General features: G+C 46.7%; 1 protein-coding gene across 2 annotated transcripts in view; it reads left to right on the plus strand.

Annotated features, from left to right (window-relative positions):
* The first annotated feature begins 408 nt into the window (after nt 1-408).
* Nucleotides 409-16,693, plus strand: part of LOC119977184 (E3 SUMO-protein ligase ZBED1-like) — an 89,094-nt gene continuing 72,809 nt past the window's right edge. Inside the window, exon 1 of one of the 2 annotated variants that reach the window (XR_005463135.1) lies at nt 409-2,310. The gene's annotated coding sequence lies outside the window, so the exon portion shown is untranslated. The remainder of the gene's footprint in view (nt 2,311-16,693) is intronic. The other variant, XM_038817866.1, reaches the window with a different exon arrangement.

Consider the following 16,693-nt stretch of genomic DNA (forward strand, 5'->3'; position numbering starts at 1 on the left):
GAAGCAATTCCTGTGGGAAGAGCTGAGACACAAACTCGCTGAAAGCAGCTGCCCAAAGGTAAATCCGGGAGGACCTCCGCGGATGGGACCTGGATGTCAGAGGAGTTCCTCCAACACCCATAAATAAGAACAATAAAATAAATGGTCTGGATGAATGAGAACAATTTCATAAATTTTTAATTTAGGGGCTAATTTCGAAAGAGCAAAGTCAGAATTGAACAGTAGCAGCCACAGAAGTTAGACATTGCGGATGCAGGCGAGGATTCCTCTGCACACAACAGGTCAACAATGAGCCGCTCTTTCACCTTCACTGATTACGTGTCTTGCATTATTCCCCTCCCCGTTTCCATGCAAATCAAATTAATCCCCCCCCCCCCCCTCCCAGAACCAATGCTGCCCCCACCACCCCCCAGCGGCGGTGTGACTTTTCCAAGTGTGCAGCCACCCGGTGTGGGACTGCAGAGAGTTCACACAGCGTGAAATGAATTGTTGATTTTCGTGGCACGGGCGATCTTCCTCCTGGCAGTAAATTATCCTTGGATCGTTGGGAAAAGCACAAGGGGGTGGGGGTCAGCGATGAAATCCACCCTTTTTATATGTCAAAAACCACACTGAAACGTCAGTCACAGGCATGGCAATCAACGATAGAGTGGAGAGACAGATAGCGAGAGAAAACCCTCAATCATCTGAAATCAGCAGCGCGTTTGGGGAAGGCTTCCTTGCCGGAATACTAATCAATTCAGTTTCACGCTCAAGACTTCTTTGTACCCAGCAGATGAGCGACTGCCTGACTGTGCGGGCAAGCACAGTAAACCACAGCTTCTTCCAGCCTCTGGACTCTACTGACACACTGCGCCGTCAGCAGTGTGTGTATGTGTGTGTGTGAGTGAGGGAGTGTGCATGTGGGAGGGTTGCGTGTGTCTGAGAGAGGAGTGTGTGTTCGAGTGGGGTATGTGTCTGTGAGTGGGGTATGAGTGAGAGAGGTGTGTATGTGTGTGAGAGAGCGTGTATTAGGAGAGAGGGGTGTGTGTGTCAGAGAGGGGTGTGCATGTGTGAGGGTGTGTGTTAAAGAGTGAGGGGTATGTGTGTCAGAGGAAGGGATACTTTATGTTAAAGAGAGGTGTCTGCCCGTGTTAGAGAGAGGTGTGTTATAGAGAGAGAGGTGCGGGTGTGTTAAAGAGTGAGGGGGGAGTGTGTCAGAGTGGGGTGTGCATGTGTCAGAGTGTGTGTTAAAAGAGTGAGGGGTCTGTGTGTCAGAGGGACGTGCATATGTGAGAGAGGGATGTGAGGGGGTGTGTTAAAGAGAGGTGGGTGAGAGAGAGGGGTGTGTTATAGAGAGGGGTGCTTGTGTGTGAAAGAGTGAGGGGTGTGTGTGTCAGAGAGAGGGTAGTGAATGTGTGAGAGAGGAATGTGTGTGTTAAAGAGGTCTGTGTGTTAGAAAGTGGTGTGTTACAGAGAGGCGTGCGGGTGTGTTAAAGAGTGAGGGATATGTGTGTCAGAGAAAGGGATAATTGTGTGTTAAAGAGAGGTGTGTTATAGAGAGGGGTGCGTGTGTGTGAAAGAGTGAGGGGTGTATGTGTGAGAGAGGGATGTGTGTGTGTCCCAAACCCTTGCGGGCTCTGGTTTGTCTATTTTCACATGTGGAAGGCTGAGATAGTTTGATTTCTTAGTGAATGAAAGCGCATTCAAGACTGCGAGCTCTCGCAGTTTCATTTCCTTGCCACTCTCCCTGTGTGTGTGTGGCAGTTTCTTTAATGTGGACATGTCAATATTCGATGTGCTAAGTGTACGTGATCTTTTTTCCGGATGCCAGGGAGGAAGCCCTGTTTTTTTTTAAATCCTCTGCCGAGTTGACACTAAAAAGAAAATCACCATCCTGGTTGCAGGGTTCTCTCTCTTTCTCACACACACCAATGTTTAGTCTGGATGTCTAGTCGTGTGCTTTGAGCTTGTCTGGATTCATCTGCCTGGCTGTCTGGGGGACTGGTTGTGAAATTTCTCCCTCCTCCCCACTCCCTACACAACCCCCCCCCCCCCCCCCCAAAGCAACATTTTACCGCCATTTCCGAGGTTGGATACGTTCAGATCCAGGAGTTGTGGATGTCATGCAGTCTCTGATTTCTCCGGTGACAAAGGCAATTTTGGTCGCTTTATTTATTTTCGCCATCCTGCTGATTCTTTACGTGATCCTCTGGTACATCTGCCGCGATGTCGACTGCGATCACGGCATCTGATGCGGGGAGGTGAAGCGAGCTGAGGACAAAAACAAAAACTGTGACATTGACCAGAGGGGAAGAAGGAAACTGAGCGGTGAGTGTGATCGCCAACACTTAACCCCCCCCCCCCCCCCTCCCACCCCACCACAACACAACCTCACCCCGCCGCTAGCCCATTAAACACCCATTGGAATCAGACTAGACAACCGGTTGACGGCCCCCAGTAGCAGTCAAGTGTGCACTCGCAATACCAGTCTCAGGACCCCCCCCCCCCTCCTCAAACCCCGTCCGCAGTTGAGATCTGACTGATTGCACCCCCACATTAAGAATGCAGCAAGCCTCTTTCGCACACCCACACTCACAAGTGAGCCTCTTTAGCACACATACACACACACAGACGGACATATCCCACCTGCAATTATATTTGTAAGGCAGGGAGAGCTGAACTTTCTACTTTTCCCAGAACACCAGGAAGTTTCCTGTTGCACCAGAATCTGTTGTTTCTATTTTGCCTTGTGGGGTTTTGTTGTCACTGAGACCTGATGGGGTATCCCTGGCTGCCACGGGGTGCAGTCTCCAAGCTCGTGCTAAAAAAAATAAAGGAGGGTGATTCCTTAAACCCCCCCTTTTTTAAAAAAAAAGAAACAATTAACGCCGTGTATCTGGATCAACTTCTTTTTGCACAGTGGGGTTGAGGGAAGCTGGCGGGCGGGAGTGACTGACTGTGCCCCGGCACTGGAGCCAGGAAAGAGGCGAGAGGTTTTAACATTTTCCTCACGTTTACTTCCACCGAGCCGCATTTGTCTCTCTTGAGCTTTACACATCCCGGGCAGTCACGAATTGAGTCTCCCCGTGTTGTTTGTGTCAGTGTGCGTGTCTCTTACCATTGCGCCCTCCCCTGTATTCGTGTCAAGTTTTCCAGGCGTCCATCTCTCGCTGAACCTGGACACCCAGGCGTTTCCACACCCCTCACAAAAAAAAACAGGATTTAGAAAAGCGGACTGTGTTTTCCAAGGGGGAGAGGACCTTGGAAAGGGAGTCTTTATTGAAAATGCAAAAAAAAAAATTGACCCACTCATTGTCCCCGGGCTGCAGAGGATTCACCCGCCTCCCCTCCCTCCCGCCCTGGAAGTGGGAATTGTTCCAGGGCCGCCTCACCTACACCCAACCCCGGTGGAAGGAAGGGACTGAGGCAACAATGTCCTTCAGAAAATGTAAATACTCTGCTCCCAACAAAACACATCCCCGCTCAACAAGCAGCAACTTCAACATGCCCCAAATGCAACAAGTGTTTTCTGGGTTCCAGAGGCTGACATGAAATATTGCTCCCCCCCACCCGGGCAACATGTGAACGTTTCCTTCCATGTCTAATTTAACCGGAGCTTCTTCCATCGAGTGCACACCTCACACTTGTTTGAGTACAATAAGATTGCGTGGTTTTTGTTTGTTTGACAAAACTCGCAGACCTGTAGATTTAAAGGGGATTCACGAGGCGCTTAAACGCGCGAACGGGCACGAATCCACCTCGTCCCCCAGGAAAATCCTGCATCGACAGGGTCGTAAACTCAACGCCACGCAGTGTTGACGGCCACGGAGAGAGGGACTAGTCAACCCCCTCTTTGGGATCATCTGTCTGAGTGAACCGGGCAGCTTGACCCTGCAGCATATTGGCACCGATTTGGGACTGCCATTAAATGGTTGGAGGTAGCCAGCGTTCATCATGGTCACTCTTCAAAACAACCCTCCCCTCCACAGACGCCCTAGATCATAGAATTGACAGTGGAGAAGGAGGCCATTCGGCCCTCTCGAGTCTGCACTGCCCCTTGGAAAGAGCACCCTACTTAAGCCCGTACCTCCACCCTATCCCCGTAACCCCACCTGATTAATTATTTCTGTTCAGTTGGCGAAACCAATTCCAGTGTTATTCACTGGGAAAGCAAAGTGGGGGTGAGGGTATTGAGCTGTACCAGTGTGGCCACTCCTTTCGATTTTTGCCACCTATGAAAATTTACAATGGCTGTTGTACACGGGCTGCTTGACATACTCTGTTCTCCAGGGCTATTTTACACAGTATGTTTTGCATGGGGTTGCTGTGCCAGGCTTTTACATTGCTTATTATACACGGGCTGTGGGACATATTATATTCTACAGGGTACATGATTGGTGTCATAGAAAGATAGAAAAATGCCCCAAGGCATGTATCAAATATTGAGCCACATTTTAGAACGGGTGATGAAAAGCGTGATCAAAAAAATGTAGGGTTTCAGAAGCATCTTAGAAAAGGAGAGGATTCCGGGAGGGAATTCCAGTCCTTGGTGCCAAGGGAGCTGAAGGCAGGCCGCCAGCAGTTTGGCAATTCAAATCAAGGATGAAGGCCAGAATTTATAATAGTACAATCTTTATTATTGTCACAAGTAGGCTTACATTAACACTGCAATGAAGTTACTGTGAAAAGCCCCTAGTCGCCACATTCCATGGCGTCTGTTCGGGTACACAGAGGGTGAATTCAGAATGTCTTTCGGGACTTGTGGGAGGAAACCAGGAGCACCCGGAAGAAACCCGTGCAAACACGGGGAGAACGTGCGTACTCCGCACAGACAGTGACCCAAGTGGGAATCGAACCTGGGACCCTGGCGCTGTGAAGCAACAGTGCTAACCACTGTGCTCCCGTGCCACAGAGAGGCGTTGAAAGCGCGTGGGGGCTGGCAGAGGTTACAGAAAGATGAGGCCCTGGAGGGATTTGAAAACAAGGACAGAGAATTTTAAAATCAGCCTGTAGCTGGCCTGCAAGCCAACGTAGATCAGCGAGAAGGTTGGGTGAATTGGACTCGGTGTGAATTCGGACGCAGGCAAAGGAGTATTGGTTGAGTTCAAGTTCCCAAAGGGTGGAAGCTGGAAGTCAGCCAGGGGACCATTGGAATAGTCAAGTTTAGAGATGACAAAAGCATGGATGAAGAGGTCAGCAGTTGAGAAGTCGGAGACAAGTATGGGAATGGAAGTCGGTAGACCTGGTGATGGAGCTGATATGTTGTCAGGAACTCATCTCAAGGTCACATCGGATGCCAATTACATAGCCCTAATCATAGAATTAAATCAGACAGTTGATGTCTCGGACTACGCCACCACTATCTTTGGGTTAGGTCCTGTCTCACAGGAGCACAGGCCCACTCTTGGTGAGGATGCAGTCAAAGTGGGAAATGACTCCAAAAGTCCTCATCTGGAACCTATGACATCTCATGGTTTCAGCTCAAACACAGGTAAGGGTGATCACCAAGTACCACCCTTCCTCAGTTGGCGAATCAGTATTTTTCCATGTTGAGCATCGCCGAGAGGAAATAAGAAGGGTAGCAGGTGCGTAGAATGTACTGGGGGGGGGGGGGGTTGCTAATGACACATCATTGTCCATCACCAGGTGTGACTCAAGTCACACCACTATTAACCAAATGTGTGGCGTCCAAAGGGTGTAGACTGAGGTTATATCAGGTAGCTTGAACCTGCATGAAGGAATAACCTAATTTACTTCATTCTCAGCAATGTTGAAATGCATCTGTTCTAACAGAGCAAGTTTATACCCCCGAGAGGGAAAAGCTTCACAAAAAAAAACCCAGCCATGGACAACTAAAGAGGTTAGGGACAGTGCAAAACTAAAAGAAAGGGCTTATAAAAATGCGAAACACAGCACATATATGGACAAATGAGATAGATACAAAGACCAGCAAAGGGTCACAAAGCAACTACCGAAGGGATTAAGAAAGGAAGCTTGCAAGAGACATCAAAATGAATAAGAATACATTCTATAGCTATGTAAAGGGAAAGCGTGGCCAAGAGCTATGCAGGCCCACTAAAAACTGAAAATGAAAATATTGTCATTGATAATGGCGAAATGCAGGCATGTTGAACAATTACTTTGCCTCAGTATTTACAGCTCAAAAAGAGGATAACTTGCTGGAAGACCCGAGAAAATTAATAGTCAATAGAGGACAGGGACTTAATACAATTAATGTAAGTGCAGCATCAGTAACAAGGAAATTAATGCAACTAAAGAGGGATAAATCCCCAGGACTTGACGGTTCTCATCCGAGGGTGTTAAAGAAAGGGGAGCACATTGTAGCTGCCCTAACTATAAACATTCAGACTTCCCTCAATTCAGGAGTAGTCCCTCTGGATTGGAAAATTGCACATGTCACTCCATTTTTTAAGAAGGGTGAAAGTGGAAACCAGGGAATTACAGAACAGTTAGCCTCACATCTGTGGTGGGGAAATTGCTGGAGTCTATAATCAGGGATTCGGTTACCGAACACCTCAAAATAATTTTGGTCCATCGGGGAAAACTAGCGTGGGTCACCAGTGAAACCAGTGAAGGGAATGTCACGCCTGACAAATCTCATTGAAATTTTTGAAAAGTCATATATCAAATTTTGCTGAAGGTACAAAGTTAGGCATTGTAGACAGTCTAGATGACAGGATAACATTGCAAGGAGATATTGGCAGACGAGGTGAATGGGTAAAATTGTGGCAATTGAAATTCAATGTAAGCAAGTGTGAGGTTATCCATTTTGGACCAAAAATGAATAGAGCAGTATACTTCCTTCTTTTTAATTTAAAGTACCCAATTCTTTTTTTTCCCCAATTAAGGGGAAATTTAGCATGGCAATCCACCTACCCTGTACATCTTTGTGTAGTGGGGGTGAGAGCCACGCAGACACGGGGAGAATGTGCAAATTTCACACGGATAGTGACCCGGGGCCAGGATCGAACCCGGTCCTCTGTGCCATGATGCAGCAGTGCTAACCACTGCGCCAGAACACAGTAGTTTCTAAATGGGAAGAAGTTACGTACAATGGATGTTCAAAGAAACTTGTGGATTCAGGTGCATTGATCTTTAAAATGCCACAAACAAGTGCAGAGAATGATCAAAAAGGTGAATAGAATGATAGCCATTATATATAGAGGGTTGGCGGATAAAGACACAGAAATTACGCTGCAGCTATACTAAATCCTGGTTAGGCCCCACTGGGAGCAATTCTGGGCACCACACCTTAGGAAGGATATATTGGCCTTGGAGGGAGTGCAACTTAGGTTTACAAAAATGATACCTGGACTACAGGGTTTAAGTTATGAAGAGAGATTACACAAATTAGGCCTGTTTGCAATAGAATTTAGGAGGTTAAGGGGAGCGAGTGCAACATAGGTTTGCAAAAATGATACCTGGACTACAATGGTTAAGTTATGAGGCAAAATTAGGCCTGCTTTCACCAGAATTTGGGAGGTTAAGGTGTGATCTGATTGAAGTCTTCAAGATATTAACAAGAAAAGACAGGGTAGATAAAGATAAACTATTTCCACTGGTTGGAGATTCTAAAACTAGGGGGATAGACTAAAAATTAGGGCCAAACCTTCAGGAGAGATGTTAGGAAGCACTTCTTCACTCAGAGGGTGGTAGAGATTTGGAACTCTCACCCACTAACCGCAGCTGAAGCTAGATCAGTTGTTAGTTTTAAATTTGAGATAGATAGGTTTTTGTTGAGCAAAGATATTGAAGGATGTGGGCAAAGGCAGGCATATGGAGTTAGGCTACAGATTAGCCAGGATCTCATTGAATGGCGGGATAGGTTCGAGGGGCTGAATGGCTTACTCTGTTCCTCATATTGGTACAGTGATCACTTTACAATTCTTGTGGACACCAAGTTCTATCTTTACACAGAGAACACCCTCCTTTACACAGAACATCCTCCTTTACACAGAGAACACCCTCCTTTACACAGAACATCCTCCTTTACACAGAGAACACCCTCCTTCCTGTCATGTGGCTCTGCCACCATGTTAAGATTACAAACAGATCTAGTAGCTCAAAACTGGGCATCCATGAGGCACTTTGCTGCATAAGAGTTGCATACCATAACAATATACCCAGTTTGTCCTTCATCATCCATCACCATAATGCCTGATAACCAACCCTGTTTACATTAGATGTAGAATCTCCCACTACTCTGCCTACAAAAGCAGGTTAAAGGCTAGGAATCCTGTGGTAAGTGATTCACCTCCTGACTCCCCAAAACATGTCCACCACCTACAAGGCACAAGTCAGGAGTGTAGTGGAATACTCTCCACTTGCCTGAATGAGTGCAGCTCAAACAACGCTCAAGAAACTCAACAGCATCCAGGACAAAGCAGCCCACTTGATTGCTACACCTTCCACAAACATTCACTCCCTCCACCACCGACGAACAGTAGCAGCCATGTGTACCATCTACAAGATACACTGCAGAAATTCACCAAGATTCCTTAGGCAATACCTTCCATACCCACAACCACTGTCATCTACAATAACAAGAGAATCAGATACCTGGGAACCCCACCACCTGGAGGTTCCCCTCCAAGTCACTCACAACCCTGACTTGGAAATATATCGGCCGTTCCCTCATTGTCGCTGGATCAAAATCCTGGAACTTCCTCCCTAACAGCACTGTGGGTGTACCTACACTTCAGCGACTGCAGCAGTTCAAGAAGGCAGCCCACCACCACCTTACCAAGGGCAATTCAATGCTGGCCTAGTCAGCGATACCTGCATCCCTTAAATGAATTTAAAAAGAGACCAATCAGGGAGCAGCACCAGGCGTACCTGAAAATAAGGTGTTGATCTGGTTAAGTTACAGCACAGGACTACATGCATGCAAAATGCAAAAAATAGGCAGAGTCAAGTGATATAACATATAAATTCAGGATGGTCAAAGTTCTGCATCAGGTTCCAGGTTATAAATGGTGGTGGACAATTAAGCAACTAACAGAAGGAGGAGGGACTCTGGATTACTAGTTCAGTGACAATACTACACCACTGCCTCTCCTTGCAACCTTCTTTAACCAGAAGTGCTGAATTGATGATCGTTCCCTGCTTCCTCCTGATTTTATTACCAACACAGATGCCAGTCTTCAGCACATTTGATTCTTTCCACATGACATCAAGGAATGGCTGAGAGCACTGAATACAGGAAAGTGTGTCATCTCTGGTAACATTTTAGGGCAGCACGGTAGCATGGTGGTTAGCATAAATGCTTCACAGCTCCAGGGTCCCAGGTTCGATTCCCGGCTGGGTCACTGTCTGTGCGGAGTCTGCACGTCCTCCCCGTGTGTGCGTGGGTTTCCTCCGAGTGCTCCGGTTTCCTCCCACAGTCCAAAGATGTGCGGGTTAGGTGGATTGGCCATGCTAAATTGCCCGTAGTGTCCTAAAAAGTAAGGTTAAGGAGGGGGTTGTTGGGTTACGGGTATGGGGTGGATACGTGGGTTTGAGTGGGGTGATCATTGCTCGGCACAACATCGAGGGCTGAAGGGCCTGTTCTGTGCTGTACTGTTCTATGTTCTATTCTGGTTGCAGCTCTGAAGACCTCCGCTCCGTAGCTAGCCACCTCCCGACCCAAGATGCCAATACTGGCATCTATCTGACAGGTGTTTTCTGTCCGTAAAATTATAGACAAAGCCAGCCTTATCAAGCTCCTCCCAACCATCAGTAAAGTTACAGAACAAGTCATCAACAGTGTTATCAAGCGGCGGTTCCTCCCCAATATCCTGCTCAATGATGCTTAGTTTGGGTTCCGCCAGGCCCACAAGGTCCCTGACCTCATTATCACCGTGAACACAATTGTTGAATTTCAGCGGTGAAGTGAGACGCCAAGGCAACATTTGATTAAAGTGTAGTTTAAAGTCAACCCAGCATCAATAATGTCAATATGGAGAAAACTCCCCAGTGGTTGTCGTTGTTGGAAGCTAATTGCCTCAGCCAGTGTAGGAGTGCAAGGCAAATTTCTCAGCACTGCTGTCTCACTGATTCATCAATGGCCTGCCCTTCATCGGAGTCGGAAGTGGAGCTGTCCTCTGATGATTGTGTTCAGCTTTACTTCTAGTTTCTCAGACGATTGAACCAGTTCGTCACCAAATGTAGCAAGACCAGGTTTGGGTGGATGAGAGGCAACATTCACACCACACAAGTGTCCAGCAATGATCATCTTTCACAAGGGAGTGCTGAATCACTTCCCCTTCGGCAATCAATGGAATAACCATCAGCAGGATACCAGTATTAACCTCTTGATCACACCTCTGGTTAGAAAGTCGATTGGACCAGGCATATAAAGGGCATGACTACAGGACAGGTCAGAGGCTGGGTATTCTGAGATGAATGGAATACCTACTGATCCCCTACAAAGCTCCACTACAAACAAAGCAAGAGTGTAGCTTGGTTGATGCAGCTGCAACAAATGCGGTGACATTACCCAGACCAAAGAGGTCCGCTTGATTGGCACTTCAACTATTGGCCTATCATATCCACCCTCCCTACCCTCAGTGTCCCATGACTGCGGTATGCACTATCGTCAGTGCCGTCATTGGCCAAGGCTTTCTCAACAGCTCCACCCAAAACTGCAACCTCCAGCATCCAGGAAGTCAAGGGGAGCAGATGTATGGGAACACAATCACCTCCCAAGTTCCCCTCCAAATCACACGGCTACCTGACTTAGATAGATAATCACCATTCTTTATCGTAGCTGGGTCAAACTTTCTGGTAACCCTTGCTGAACAACACTGTGGGAGCATCTTTGTCACATGGATTGCAGCTGTCTGAGAATAAAGTCAACAACCTCCATTCGGGGCAACTAAGGCTAAGGATGGACAATAAATGCTGGTCTTTCCAGCGATGCCCAAATCCCGAGAATCAATTTTTCGATATTTGAAAGAAAATGAATCATTATCACTAGCATGCAGGAAGAAGCAGATACTTTAAACAGGCAAGTCTGTCCAGTTAAAGGAGTTTATATTCTATTGCTCTAATTTAAAATCTTTTCTTGTTAACTGACTCCTAATAGGTATGTTGCCCTGGGTTTTAGGTTTAAAAATAGGACAATTGAAAATTGAGATTTGCTTGATTAGATTTTATAAAGGGCATTGACATATAAAACTGTAATTGTTAATCCTTTTTAGAATGAGAATCCGTGACCCGATTCAGGCTTCAGTTATCTTTCTCTGTACCTCTCCCCCAGTCTTTCTGGCTGTTTTTTTTCCCCCATTTGCAGCAACACTAAAGTTGCAGTATAATTCCAGAGTCAGGTTCTCGGCCTACAGCAGAAGTCAGAGGTGTCAAATCATCTCAAGGATGTGCACAACGCTGACAGAATCTGTTGGACCCGCTGGACATTTTACAGATTGTTTGTCCTCTCAGTACAGCTCTGTACAGTCTTGCAATGTATCCATGCAGAGTTCTTCTGCAAAGGAAAGGCTTGCACACAATCATTAACATAAACAGAGAGTAAACAGCAAGTAATATTGAATTACTGTCGACTTTGAAGGGACCCTGTAACTCCTGATCTAATATGAGCGGTTATGCTTAAATTGCAGACAGTGTCTCTCTTTCTCTCCCCTGCTCATGCACACAAGCCTCCCCCCACACACCCTTTGAACCACATAACGGTCCTTTTTTCCCCCTAAATGCAGAGATACACATGCTCACACAACATTAAGATGTGCAGAAAAAATTATAAGGTTCAATCTGCCATGCCAGATTACACTTCCTAGAGCAGTAATTCACTCAATAGGGCTGTGAAAGCTGACCACTGTTTCGAAGAGATAGTGTCGACATCGGAAACAAGGAAGGTTTGAAGGGATGGGGCATTCCCGCAGACTTTAGAATTTTGCCATCTTGCTGATTTCTGGCCCCCCCTATGGCAGACGATCCTCTTGGATGAATCTTTCTGTATGTTCTCGTTTCTCCACTGCTGCCTTCTCAGTGTCTCCAATTCTCTCGTGCCTTTGATTTCTTCACAATTTGTGTTCCTGCTTCCTGTTTCCTCGATCCTCCTGTCTTGGGGTTGAAGGGGTTTCCTGACTCAGAAAATGTTTAGAAGTGACTACAAAAGCTACAGATCCAGCAATTGGGCAAAAACATAGGAACCCAACAATAGTGACCAGATGGTGGGGATCAAAATGTCAAAGATCATTATCTAATGCTTCAGAGAACATATATGAAAAAATGAGAAATTAGGATGAAGGAAAAAAAGTTTAAAGAGAAGGGCATCAGCAGGTTTGAAAAGAGAATTTGGAGTCAAAGGGTGATCGCGGCCCTCATAGGGCTGTTCAAGAATGCTTGGGTAGATTCAGATGAATGCCAAGGGCATGGATGAAGCATTAAATGGCTACACTGCGTCAGTTGTTACTTAAAAGCCTGGAGATTGCAAAAGAGTGGGAATATTGGAATAGTTGGGGGGTGGGGGGGGGGTTTCCAGCCATTCTTGCAATCAGGATCTTCTGTTCCCGCCGATGGCAAACCTTGCCACGGGTTTCCAGGAAACGGGATGGATTCAATGGAAATTTCCATTGACAGTGACGAAGCCAGAAGATCCAGCTGCCGGCCAACGCCCGGTCAACTCGCGCCAGCGGGAAACACGGCTCGACGAGCGGGCAGATAAATCCACCCGCCCCAGGATTCAGAAAGCAAAGAGAAAATGCTGGAAAATCTCAGCAGGTCTGGCAGCATCTGTAGGGAGAGAAAAGAGCTAACGTTTCGAGTCCGATGACTCTTTGCCAAAGCTCTGAGAAAGGGTCATCTGGACTCGAAACATTAGCTCTTTCCTCTCCCTACAGATGCTGCCAGACCTGCTGAGATTTTCCAGCATTTTCTCTTTGCTTTCAGATTCCAGCATCCGTAGTAATTTGCTTTTATCTCCCCAAGATTCGTTTTGAATATCAGCCATAGCTAACTGGGTTAGCACTCATACCTGTGAATGACAAAGTTATGGGATCAGGTTCCACTCCTGTACTCGGGTCCAAAAATCAAGACTGACAATCCAGGGCAACACTGAGGGGACACTGCATTATTAGAGGTGCTATCTATTGAATAAAATGTTAAACCAGGGCCCCATCTGTCTTCTCGGGTGGCAGCGGACAATCTCCTGGAACCCGTTTGAGGAATATTTATCCTTCAATCAACAGCCCAAAAAAACGGTCATCATCACATATGTGTCTGTGGATGGTTGCTGTGAAGTGATTGGCATCGCCTCCTCTACAACTGGGCCCATGATGCACTATCAATTACGACGAGATGAGAGTAGAGAGTAATCAAGGCTTTATTACGCAGAGATGTGTAGCCTCCCGCAGCTGCTGCCGAAATGGCAGCAGCTTGGAGAGCCCACACATTAATACTCCGCCTACTGGGCGGAGCCATCAGGCAGGGATCTACCCGCGCACCTGTAGTACAGGGGCCTTACCGTAATACCCCTCGTATGCGGTATATACAATACAACACTGGTGACTACCACAGCCCATACCTTTAAAAAGTACCTAATTGGTTTTGATATGTCTGGTCACTGTGAAAAATGCCAATTGAATGCAAGTCTTTCTTTTATCTTTCTTTCAAACCCCTGGAAAGGAACAAGTTGGTGAATCTGTGGAACTCTTTGCCACAGAAGGCTGTGGAGGCCAAATCACTGAGTGTCTTTGAGACAGAGATAGTTAGGTTCTTGATTAATAAAGGGATCAGGGGTTATGGGAAGAAGGCAGGAGAATGGGGATGAGAAACATATCAGCCATGATTGAATGCGGGAGCAGACTCGATGAGCTGAATGGCCTAATTCTGCTCCTATGTCTTATGGTCTTAGTGATGTGGAGGTGCCGGCGTTGGACTGGGGTGAGCACAGTAAGAAGTCTTACAACACCAGGTTAAAATCCAACAGGTTTGTTTGGAATCACTAGCTTTCGGAGCACAGCTCCTTAGGTGAATGATCCACCTGAGGAAGGAGCTGTGCTCCGAAAGCTGGTGATTCGAAACAAACCTGTTGGACTTTAACCTGGTATTGTATGGCTTCTTATTATGGTCTTAAGTTAGAAGAGGGAGCAGTAAAAAATGCTACATTCCAACACAGAAAAGATACAGAAGTATCGAGTACAAAAGAAACTATAATAGGCTCAACACAAATTGTTGCTATGTACAGTCATGTCGCAGATTTGTTGGGCCCTGTAAAACGCTAATCTTCCAACTTTGCGAATATGCAAACATTGGAAGATCATATTTAGATTATTAGTGGGTTGGTATGTAAAGTCGTTGCTAAAATACAATCCTGCGTGTTACAGAGAGGCAGCATATGGCTCCGTGTCTCGCAATATCTGAGTTCCCATTTTCAACACCAGCAATTGTCTGATTCATGCGCCATATGGTTATACTTCACGTGTGTTTCAAGACAGTGATGTGCGGCATGCCATTTGCCCCTGGCCAGTGCTACTGTTCTCATTTGTTGCCCTTGCATGCAGGGTTTCCGACAAGGGGGGTCACTGGATATCAATCAGAAACAGATGCCCTACCTGAAATCTTTATTGCCCTAGAATCAGAGTGGCAAAGCTCTTCTCCATTTACAACAATGTCTGCAGCGGTTCAAGAAGTGGAGATGCCTACGTTGGACTGGGGTGAGTTCAGTAAGAAGTCTTACAACAAAGCTAGTGTTTGAAACAAACCTGTTGGACTTTAATCTGGTGTTGTAAGACTTCTTACTACGCGGTTGAAGAAGGGAGCTCGCCGCCATCTTCTCCAGGACAATTAGGGGTGAGACACTGATGCCGGCCTAGCCAGCGAGACCCAGATCCCATGAAATGTAGAAATAAAACTATTAGCCTGGCTGAGGTTATTATCAGTACAGACTAAGGATGGAATTTTGTGACCCCTCCTGCCGCCGGGATTATCCAGCCCCGCCTAGGGTGACCAATCCCCCCACAGTGGGTTCCCCATGTGGGGATGGGAGAGCCATGCAAAACATCATAGATATTAGCAGGACCGGAAGATCCTAGAACCCGAGGGCACAACCTCAGACTAAAGGGCCGATCGTTTAAAACAGAGATGAGGAGGAATTTCTTCAGCCAGAGGGTGGTGAATCTGTGGAACTCTTTGCCGCAGAAAGCTGTGGAGGTCAAATCACTGAGTGTCTTTAAGACAGAGATAGATAGGTTCTTGATGAATAAGGGGATCAGGGGTTATGGGGAGAAGGCAGGAGAATTGGGATGAGAAAAATATCAGCCATGATTGAATGGCAGAGCAGACCCGATGGGCCGAGTGGCCTAATTCTGCTCCTATGTCTTATGGTCTTATCCCGCTGATGGCCAATCGTGAGCTGCCTCCGCCACCGGGGAACCCGCTGTGGGGGTGGGGGGGTTGGAAAATCCCATCCATAAGCATTTGTGCGGGTTCAATGTTATACATGCACCAAGCAAGCCTCTGGGAGCCCTTGTTACGTTTTATCATTGGTTAAAAGTGCTGTACCATTTCAGAAATGGATTCCACAAAAATTTCCAAGAATAGTTTGCCGCTATATAATGACTTCTCTTTCCCTCTAACTTTTCTTCCCCGCTCCTCCTCTCCTGAAATTAGAAGCTGTGGCGAAGCTATGGCTCCACGAGCAATGATAGCTTTCCAGTGGTGGCTCTTCATGTATAATGTAAGTGTTGACTTGAGAATACTGTCCAGCCAGGTTTATTTGGAGCAGGAACTTTGGCCGTTCCTCACTGCCCCCAATCCCCCCCCCACCCACCCCCACCCCCCCCCCCCCCCCCCCGCGCCCCCCGCAAACCCACCCCCAGTGGTGTATATCGCGGTAGTGAAGGCGACCCACCAGTGGCTCGCGGCAGGATCCGGGAACTCTCGCCGGAGAGTCGCCATCAGTGGGTCTGGAAGATCCCGCGGCGGGAACGGCTGTAAAATCCCACCCAGAGTTACTGATTAAATGCAAGAAGTTCCTGGTCTGTGTGCAACAGTGCAGATAAACCCCTTGAAACACATTCCTTGTAAATATTTTTCCCATACCTGCTGAGGTTTCACAGTTTGTTTGATAAAACATTTTAACTAGTAGCAAGTTAAAAAATAAACCATTCTTGTTTAAATAACGAGACCAAATGACATTATTAGTAGTATTGCTTTGTGGAATTACTGTCCCAGCATTAACTTGCAACATTGTTATGAGACAATTACTCCGTTGCACTTTATTTAATTCAGTTCATTTCCACGGTTGTGTTCAATAACTCTAGAAACCAATTCATCAGTGGTGCTTACAAATTGAGGGAAAGAAACAAACAGATGGAAAAATAACCAAAAGGATGTTAACTTTCATCACCCTTCTTTGTTACTGGTGTTACCGTTGCAAAAGTTTACAAAGAGTGAAATGTACATTTTCAAGTTAATGCCAGCACGGTAGCACAAGTGACTAGCACTGTGGCTTCACAGCGCCAGGGTCCCAGGTTTGATTCTCTGCAAGGTCACTGTATGTGTGAGTCTGCACGTTCTCCCCGTGTCTGCGTGGGTTTCCTCCCGGTGTTCTGGTTTCCTCCCACAGTCCAAAGACATGCAGGTTAGGTGGATTGGCCATGATACATTGCCCTTAGTGCCCAAAAGGTCAGTAGGGGTTATTGGGTTACGGGCATAGGGTGGAAGTGAGAGCTTAAGTGGGTCGGCGCAGAAT

This window comes from Scyliorhinus canicula, chromosome 14 (assembly GCF_902713615.1).
Source record: "Scyliorhinus canicula chromosome 14, sScyCan1.1, whole genome shotgun sequence".
Taxonomy (NCBI): domain Eukaryota; kingdom Metazoa; phylum Chordata; class Chondrichthyes; order Carcharhiniformes; family Scyliorhinidae; genus Scyliorhinus; species Scyliorhinus canicula.